This window comes from Schistocerca americana, chromosome 3 (genome assembly GCF_021461395.2).
Source record: "Schistocerca americana isolate TAMUIC-IGC-003095 chromosome 3, iqSchAmer2.1, whole genome shotgun sequence".
Classification (NCBI taxonomy): domain Eukaryota; kingdom Metazoa; phylum Arthropoda; class Insecta; order Orthoptera; family Acrididae; genus Schistocerca; species Schistocerca americana.
The window spans coordinates 773,802,975-773,813,527 of NC_060121.1; the positions used below are offsets into that span (position 1 = coordinate 773,802,975).

The 10,553-nt window shown below is 42.4% G+C and overlaps 1 non-coding gene across 1 annotated transcript; it reads left to right on the forward strand.

Moving 5' to 3' along the window:
- Positions 1 to 1,330: 1,330 nt before the first annotated feature.
- Positions 1,331 to 1,405, forward strand: Trnas-cga. The gene has a single exon. It is a non-coding gene; the product is annotated as a tRNA-Ser (tRNA).
- Positions 1,406 to 10,553: the final 9,148 nt, after the last annotated feature.

The following is a 10,553-nucleotide window of genomic DNA, read 5'->3' on the forward strand; positions in this document are numbered from 1 at the left end:
TTCCCATGAAGCCCCATCCCGCCCTCCCGCTCTCTGTTATACATTAACAAATAAAAAGTGCAAAAATTGATGCACATACAGTAGTATGGAAATTAATTGGGACAAACTCATATTTTACGAAAAGCTGAAGTTGGTTAGTTGTAACCAGTTTCATGCACTTAGTTGTCGGACACTTGGGGGCTATTGTTGCCATGATTTCGAACAACAATTATGGGTAACCCCCCCCCCCCACCCCCCCGGTCAGTTGACTGCTTGTATGTGTAGCGACACCATGTATAAATTTTGCGGTTGTATTGGTGTAAGAAAGAGGCGTGCAAAGATATTTGCTCTTCATGAACACACATCGATGAATATAAGAGTTATTGCCTCCCTTGTTGGGGCTGGAAAAATCTAGTGGTCTCCAAAGAAAAAAAGATGAACGTAGACGAAAACGATAACCAACCCCTAGAACTGACAAACTCTATTTAGTAACAGTAGAATTCATCCTCACAAGACAGGTAAGGTATATCGCTGGGCTACTAGGGTTGAATCTGACTCTTCAATGGTACGGCGAAGGCTTCTCCACTGAGGGCGAAAGACACGGAAGTCAATAAAGAAGCAGTTGTTCACACCAGCCGTGAAGAAAAAACGGTTGGCTTGGGCAAAATATATAAATCTTAGACCTCCAATGACGGGAAAAATGTAATTTTCAGTGGTGAGATAAATTTTACAGTTCGAATACAGACCAACAGTTGTCAGGCGAAGCGCGTATGAGACAGTGAGAGCTAAGCATCTTGAACAGACTGTAAAATAACCTCCCACAAACTTTTTTGAGGTTTCTTCACGGCAAGTGCCCTGGGACACTAGTCTCAGTTGATGGCATGATGAATTCAACCAAATTCACGGAAATCCTTAGGCACAGGATCCTGCCATTCCTACAGACCTTAGCAGATGGCGGAGGAACATTTCAACATGATCTGGCTCAGTGTCATGTTTCTAAAGTAGTCAAGCCGCTTCTGGAAGAAAACAACATTAATGTGTTTCAGTGGCCTAGTAATCCCACTGAAAATTTTTGAAGTATTGCGAATAGGCGTCTTGGTAAAATGGACTGTTGAACAAAAGAAGACATAGAATGAAATTTTCACTCTACAGCGGAGTGTGCGCTGATGTGAAACTTCCTGGTATACTAAAACTGTGTGCCAGACCGAGACTCAAACTCGGGACCTTTGCCTTTCGCGGGCAAGTGCTCTACCAACTGAGCTACCCAAGCACGACTCACGCCCCGTCCTCACAGGAAGGTAGGAGGCGAGGTACTGGCGGAATTAAAGCTGCGAGGACGGGGCGTGAGTCGTGCTTGGGTAGCTCAGTTGGTAGAGCACTTGCCCGCGAAAGGCAAAGGTCCCGAGTTCGAGTCTCGGCCCGGCACACAGTTTTAATCTGCCAGGAAGTTTCAAAAGAAGACATGTCAGTAAATGCCATAAAAGTGTAGTTTCATAACGACGAGCTACGAAATAATTACTCTAATTTCGTCGAATCTATGTCACAACGTGTTCAGAAGGTCATTAAAGCAAAATGAGGACACCTTAGTTATTAACATTCAGTAAGTGACTAACTATGTTGTACATATAGTAATAAATGTGCACAGTTAAAGTTTAATCGCCTTGTCCCAATTAATCTTCACACTACTGTATACAGACACGCAAAAGCATATGTACGCATTCTCAAATGCGAAAGTACCCACAAATCTCATCAACATTAACGTTATAAGTACTTATCCAAAAGTAAAGAAATGTTAAGTAAATTCGCTATCGTCTGATACATCCAAAATGTGAGTGTAATGGTACTCTCGTTGCTACAGTTTCTCGTTTTTTTCTGCTATCAGGGAACTGGAGAGATAGGGCATCTGGAAAGGGACAAATAACGGATTAACCGGGCACGAAATTTTTTTGGGACAGTTTTTGTATTTTAACCATTTTGTGTTAGCGTTTCCTGATTCGGAACAGGCATGGAAAATATGTATGAGTGGCAGGACCAAACTTTCAAAGTTACTCCTGAGAAAAATCTTTCTATCGTATTAACTGCTGGCCCACATATAGAGGGTCTATACAACGGCGATGTACTTGAGGACAATATTATGGAAATGGAAGAGGAGGTAGATGAAAATGAAATGGTAGACACGGTACTGCGTGAAGAGTTTGACAGAGCACTGAAAGACCTTAGTCGAAACAAGGCCCCGGGAGTAGACAACATTCCATTAGAACTACTGACGGCCTTGGGAGAGCCAGTCCAGACAAAACTCTACCATATGGTGAGCAAGATGTATGAGACAGGCGAAATACCCTCAGACTTCAAGAAGAATATAATAATTCCAATCCCAAAGAAAGCAGGTGCTGACAGATGTGAAAATTACCAAACAATCAGTTTAATAAGTCACAGATGCAAACTACTTACGCGAATTCTTTACAGACCAATGGAAAAACTGGTAGAAGCTGACCTCGGCGAAGATCAGTTTGAATTCCGTAGAAATATTGGAATACGTGAGGCAATACTGACCCTACGACTTATCTTAGAAGCTAGATTAAGGAAAGGCAAACCTACGTTTCTAGCATATGTAGCCTTAGAAAAAGCTTTTGACATTGTTGACTGGAATACTCTCTTTCAAATTCTGAAGGTGGCAGGGGTAAAATACAGGGAGCGAAAGGCTATTTACAATTTGTACAGAAACCAGATGGCAGTTATAAGAGTCGAGGGACATGAAAGGGAAGCAGCGGTTGGGAGGGGAGTGAGACAGGGCTGTAGCCTCTCCCCGATGCTATTCAATCTGTATATTGAGCAAGCAGTGAAGGAAACAAATTTTTTTAATCTACTTAAAGTAAAGGAAGCATAAGAAAAGTTCGGAGTAGGTATTAAAATCCATGGAGAAGAAATAAAAACTTTGAGGTTCGCCGATGACATTGTAATTCTGTCAGAAACAGCAAAGGACCTGGAAGAGGAGCCGAACGGAATGGACAGTGTCTTGAAAGGAGGATAAAAGAAGAACATCAACAAAAGCAAAACGAGGATAATGGAATGTAGTCGAATTAAGTCGGGTGATGCTGAGGGAATTAGATTAGGAAATGAGACACTTAAAGTAGTAAAGGAGTTTTGCTATTTGTTGAGCAAAATAACTGATGATGGTTGAAGTAGAGAAGATATAAAATGTAGACTGGCAATGGCAAGGAAAGCGTTTCTGAAGAAGAGAAATTTGTTAACATCGATTATAGATTTAAGTGTCAGGAAGTCGTTTCTGAAAGTATTTGTATGGAGTGTAGCCATGTATGGAAGTGAAGCATGGACGATAACTAGTTTGGACAAGAAGAGAATAGAAGCTTTCGAAATGTGGTGCTACAGAAGAATGCTGAAGATAAGGTGGGTAGATCACGTAACTAATGAGGAGGTACTGAATAGGATTGGGGAGAAGAGAAGTTTGTGGCACAACCTGACTAGAAGAAGGGATCGGTTGGTAGGACATGTTTTGAGGCATCAAGGGATCACAAATTTAGAACTGGAGTGCAGCGTGGAGGGTAAAAATCGTAGAGGGAGACCAAGAGATGAATACACTAAGCAGATTCAGAAGGATGTAGGTTGCAGTAGGTACTGGGAGATGAAGAAGCTTGCACAGGATAGAGTAGCATGGAGAGCTGCATCAAACCAGTCTCAGGACTGAAGACCAGAACAACAAACAACAACATTTGGCCAAGATGTCGAAGAAGAAGGTCCCTTACGTAATGGTTGTATCGAGTGAGATGTGGAGACGGCGGTTTGAAAGCGGACAGAAGAAGTACGAGGAAGGGCGTCCCTTACCTGAGGGATCGCTACTCAAGCTACCCGGCGAAGGGGCAAGTGTGGCAGATGTCCGGCATTCGTCTCGCTCAGCAGAGGCGGTAGGTCGGCTGAGCAGTCGGCCTGTGTATGGAGCCTTGAGAGGAACGCGTAACGTGGGTGTAGGGTGACGCCCTACCTGTCGATGGAGGCGCAGCCAGACGGGGAGGAGGGTCCGCTGCTGGAGGCCCGGCCGCTGTGGCTGACCACCAACACCTGTGCGTCCGGCTGCGAGCCCAGCCGCCGCAGGCCGCGCTCCAGCCAGCCTGGAGTGTCGCCGCCCACCACCTGCACACCCACAACACCTTCAAAACTCACCTCATTACACTTACGTACGAGGGGTTGTCGTGAGGTTTTAATGGTGACCTAGAAAAATAAAAGTACGCAACTAATACGGTGTATAGCGTCCCCAGTGAAACAATAAGAAAAGACTTAAAAAACAGTATTTATAAAGAAGAGACATTTAAAAATTGAATAATATACATTTTTCTCATGTATCCGTATTATAATAATTTCTCTGTGTAAGTTTCGAGGGCAAAGAAATATAACAAAATTATCTAAAGAGACGACAAGATACGCTCTTTTGTCAATTTTTTAGTCGTCTTCACTTCTTCTCTTGTCTTGGTTGCGTGTAGACGGACATCTTGCGAGTGCTGGCAAATGTAAGCATATTTGTACTAATTAAGCAGACAATATATTGATTTAATATTATTGTGCACTTTTAATTTGTAAGAGGTGATCCCGATTTCATGTCTGCCATCCTTTAATTAACCTCCATTCGAGTAATTTACAGTGCACCAATCGCAGCGGCCGATGCAGCCAACGACGCCATTACGTGGCGATATTAACTTATAAAATTTAGCGGAATCGAAAAACTCGCCCGCTATTAACATAATATACATTTTTCTCCACAGCCCCTGATGCTGCAGAAAATACGTAGCTTTAAGATTCTTATTTTCAGTACCACAGCCGAGAGCCAGAGCCAGGACTACGACTACAATGCAATGGTTAACGGAGGCAAGAAGAAATACTCTCGCGCGTGTGTGTGCCGCAATTGTAAGTAATAAATAAAGATTTTTTGCTTTAAAGTGAACTGACTAGCCGAGGAAATTAATATGAAAAGCTTATTACAATGTTCAACTTATTTGCTCATGTTTTAAGATTCAGCGAGTCTAACGTTCATTAACGTAACAAATAATTTATACTGAAGATTAATATTGTTAAAAAATGGCTCTGAGCACTATGGGCCTTAACTTCTGAGGTCATCAGTCCCCTAGAACTTAGAACTACTTAAACCTAACCAACCTAAGGACATCACACACATCCATGCCCGAGGCAGGATTCGAACCTGCGACCGTAGCGGTCGCGCGGCTCCAGATTGTAGCGCCTAGAACCGCTCGGCCACCCCGGCCGGCAATATTGTTAAAAAAAAAAAGAACTTCACAAAAGCATTTAGTTGTAAATCAAAATTAAGTCAAATATCAGTTTCATTAAGGCCCACCACGTAAGTCGGCAACAATCAACATTACCATTAAATAATATATTAAATTACGACGGCCGACGGACACGAGAAATGTCTTTATGAATCAGTGATACAGTTTTAAAAATTAATGGTATATAGATTTATTACTTGATATGGGCAAACCTTACAGCATAAACAGCGGCAACAGTCCAAGTTCTTGATGCATTAATCATGATCCATCAACATGTGCGTTCTTGGTCGCACTACACACATCTACACAATAATCAAATTCTTCCCATACTCAGTATACATGTCCTCCGTGGCGGTGTGCAGTGAACGCTTTATCCGATCACACACTTCATCTGGGTACATTGGCATTGGCAGTCCAGATACTCCATCGTTTACAACACCCACATAAAGAAATTGCAAGGAGTTAAATCTGGCTAACGGTATGGTCAGGGTAGAAGGTCGTTGTTTGTTTATTTATTTACACGTCAAGTTCCGTGGGACCAAATTGAGGAGCAAATCTCCATGGAACGTGTCAGCACATGAAAGCACAACATAAAATTAATAACAGACAAAAATAAATGTTTATGAACCCGAAAAAAGTCAGTCCATAAGTTTAAGTAAACGCAGTCAACCATACAATAAGAATCAGCTTAATCTTTCAAGGAAATCCTGGACAGAACAAGAGGAGTGACCCATGAGGAAACTCTTCAGTTTCGATTTGAAAGCACATGGATTACTGCTAACATTTTTGAATTCGAGTGGTAGCTTATTGAAAATGAATGCACCAGTACACTGCACACCTTTCTGCACAAGAGTTAAGGAAGTTCGATCCAAATGCAGGTTTGATTTCCGCCGAGTATTAACCGAGTGAGAGCTGCTTATACTTGGGAATAAGCTAATATTGTTAACAAAAATGGTTCAAATGGCTCTGAGCACTATGCGACTTAAGTTCTGAGGTCATCAGTCAATATTGTTAACAAGAAATGACAGTAAGGAGTATATATATTGAGAGGCCAATTTCAAAATACCCAGACTCGTGAACAGGGGTCGACAAGAGGTTCGTGAAGTTACACCGCTTATTGCCTGAACCGCCCGTTTCTGAGCCAAAAATAGCCTTTTACAATGGGAAGAGTTACCCCAAAATATAATACCATACGGCATAAGCGAATGAAAATAAGCAAAGTAAACTAATTTCCGTGTCGAACGATCACTCACTTCAGATACCGTTCGAATAGTAAAAATGGCAAGATCCTGAACATGGGTTTTCCACAACAGCTTACTATCTATCTGAACACCCAGAAATTTGAACTGTTCAGTTTCACTAATCATATGCCAGTTCTGTGAAATTGAAACGTCAGATTTGTCTGCTGTTGCAGCGCATCCAGTCCCGATTTGATGAAGAATGTCATTAAGAAGCTCTTGTATGTTCCTGTGAAAATTAGGCAGAGCACCGTCCAGAAGCAAAATTTAATCATCATAACTGTTCGTCATTGGGGTAACAACCAGGTTTTCAGCGCGCCTCGAAATGAGTTACCTGTCACCATTTGTTGTTTTAAGAAAAATGGGCCGTGTACTTTCTCACGTGACACCACACAGAAAACATTCGCTTTTGGAGAGTCAGCATATACAGTTTCTCGCTTCCTCAGATACGAACATTGTGTGTGTTCACCTTGCCACTTCTGTGGAGAGTGGCTTCATTACAGGAAATGAGTCTTTCTACAAAACCAGTGACCTCCATTTTTAACTGCAGCTCTTCGCAAAAGTCACTTTTTTTCACTTTGTCTGCTGGTGTAAGGGCCTGCATGAATCCCAGTTTGTACAGCTTAAAACATAGCCGCTTAGGCAACACCTTCCACATTATAATCTTTGGCATGAAAAGTTCAACGCTTGCTTTACTGAGTGACTTCCGAAGACTTCGCTGAGACTCTTTCGACGTTCGCATCAGATATACGAGGTCGACCCAAAGAGGTTCTGGTCGTATGTAAAGTACACCTGTGGCAAAAAACAGTCAATACCGTCATCGCGCGATAGCGATGGAAATGTTACTGATGATGGTGCAACTAAAGCGGAGTTACTAAATACAGTTTTCCGTAATTCCTTCACGAGGGAAGACGAAGTAAATATTCCAGGATTCGAAACCAAAACAGCAGTTTCCATGGGTGACATAAAAGTAGGTATCTTAGGTGTTGCGAAACAACTCAAATTACTTAAGAAAGGCAAGTCTTCCGGTTCAGATGGTATACCAACCAGGTTCCTTTGAGAGTATGCAGACACAATAGCGCCTTTCTTAGCAATCATATACAACCGCTCACTTGACGAAAGGTCTGTTCCTAAAGACTGGAAAGTAGCACAGGTCACACCAATATTCAAGAGAGGAAGTAGGAGTACGCCATTGAATTACAAACTCATACCACTGAGCTCAATTTGCAGTAGGATTTTGGAGCGTACACTGTACTCGAACATTATGAGTCACCTTGAAGAAAATGACTTATTGATACATAACCAACACGGATTCAGAAAATATCGTTCTTGTGCAACACAGCTAGCTCTTTATTCCCATGAAGTAATGAGTGCTGTCGACAAGGGATCTCAGATCGATTTCATATTCCTAGATTTCCAGGAGGCTTTTGATACTGTTCCTCACAAGCGACTATTAATCAAACTGCGTGCATGTGGAGTATTGTCTCAATTGTGTGACTGGATTCGTGATTTCCTCTCAGAGAGGTCACAGTTCGTAGTGATAGACGGTAAATCATCGAGTAGAACAGAGGTGATATCTGGCGTTCTTCAAGGTAGTGTCATAGGCCCTCTGCTGTTCCTGATTTACATAAATGATCTAGATGATAATCTGAGCAGCCCCCTTAGATTGTTTTCAGATGTTGCTGTAATTTACCGTCTAGTAAAATTATCAGACGATCAATTCCAATTACAAAATGATCTAGAGAGAAATTTCTGTGTGGTGCGAAAAGTAGCAATTGGAACTAAACAAGGAAAAGTGCGAGGTCGTCCACATGGGTACTAAAAGAAATCCGATAAATTTTGGGTATACGATAAATCGCACAAATTTAAGGGCTGTCAGTTCGACTAAATACCTATGAATTACAATTACGAGCAACTTAAATTGGAAAGACCACATACAGGGTTATTACAAATGATTGAAGCGATTTCACAACTCTACAATAACTTTATTATTTGAGATATTTTCACAATGCTTTGCACACACATATAAAAACTCAAAAAGTTTTTTAGGCATTTACAAATGTTCGATATGTGCCCCTTTAGTGATTCGGCAGACATCAAGCCGATAATCAAGTTCCTCCCACACTCGGCGCAGCATGTCCCCATCAATGAGTTCGAAAGCGTCGTTGATACGAGCTCGCAGTTCTGGCACGTTTCTTGGTAGAGGAGGTTTAAACACTGAATCTTTCACATAACCCCACAGAAAAAAATCGCATGGGGTTAAGTCGGGAGAGCGTGGAGGCCATGACATGAATTGTTGATCATGATCCCCACCACGACCGATCCATCGGTTTTCCAATCTCCTGTTTAAGAAATGCTTCTGCTTTAGCCTTTTCCGTAAGATTTTCCAAACCGTCAGCTGTGGTACGTTTAGCTCCCTGCTTGCTTTATTCGTCGACTTCCGCGGGCTACGCATGAAACTTGCCCACACGCGTTCAACCGTTTCTTCGCTCACTGCAGGCTGACCCGTTGATTTCCCCTCACAGAGGCATCCAGAAGCTTTAAACTGCGCATACCATCGCCGAATGGAGTTAGCAGTTGGTGGATCTTTATTGAACTTCGTCCTGAAGTGTCGTTGCACTGTGATGACTGACTGATGTCAGTGCATTTCAAGCACGACATACGCTTCCTCGGCTCCTGTCGCCATTTTGTCTCACTGCGCTCTCGAGCGCTCTGGCGGCAGAAACCTGAAGTGCGGCTTCAGCCGAACAAAACTTTATAAGTTTTTCTACGTATCTGTAGTGTGTCGTGACCATATGTCAATGAATGGAGCTACAGTGAATTTATGAAATCGCTTCAATCATTTGTAATAACCCTGTAGATAACATTGTGGGGAAGGCGAAACAAAGACTAAGCTTTGTTGGCAGAACTCTTAGAAGATGCAACAAACCCACTAAAGAAACTGTCTACATGACACTTGCCCGTCCTCTGCTGGAATATTGCTGCGTGGTGTGGGATCCTTACCAGGTAGGATTGACGGAGGACATCGAAAAAGTGCAAAGAAGGGCAGCCCGTTTCGTGTTATCGCGCAATAGGGGTGAGAATGTCACTGATATGATACGCGAGTTGGGGCGGGGGGGGGGGGGGGCAGTCACTGAAACAAAGGCGGTTTTCTTTGCGGCGAGATCTATTTACGGAATTTCAATCACCAATGCGAAAAGCTGACACCCACCTACGCAAGGAGAAATGATCATCATCATAAAATAGGAGAAATCAGAGCTCGAACAGAAAGATTTAGGTGTTCCTTTTTCCCACACGCCATTAGAGAGTGGAATGGTAGAGAAGTAGTATGAAAATGGTTCGATGAACCCTCTGCCGGGCACTTAAGTGTGAACTGCAGAGTAACTACGTAGATATAGATGTAGACTCTTCTCCTTATAAAAGGCATACTACCTACCTATGTTATTCTTGTGTGGCGGGTCTTTGCTAAATCGTGCACGAAGCTCATGTTGCACTGTAACCACAAATCTGCACATCTCAAAACGGAGCACACAGAGAGCCTTTTCCTGTTGTGAAGCCATCTTGGAAACAGACACTACGCCTGCACGGTGTCTCATGCCAAGAGCAGACAGCGCATCAGTAACTTGAACAGTTGCTGCTGCTTATTTTGTAAAGTAATAAATCAATTTATTTTTAACTTTCAGAGCTGCACTATCCATTTATAAACAATCTTTATTTTCTTTGTTTACAGATACAGATCTGCACTGCTGATACGTATTGAAAAATTCATGCCTCATTACAACAGCACGATATCACAGGAGACAAAGCAAATTGCAGCTGCCCATTGACAGAACTCATTTCCACGTATTTGAAGAGCAACAACCCTGTACGATACACAATTGGTGGAAGTTTACAACAACAATGCATCATCGTGTGTCAGAGTGGTTAGGTGGCGAACACACTTCCAGTGTTGTCAGACAAATCTGACCAATGAGGAACAAAATGGCACAGCTTATTTCTGTAAGGAAGTGGGAATCATAAGAGAAGGGGAAGACAAAGTGAT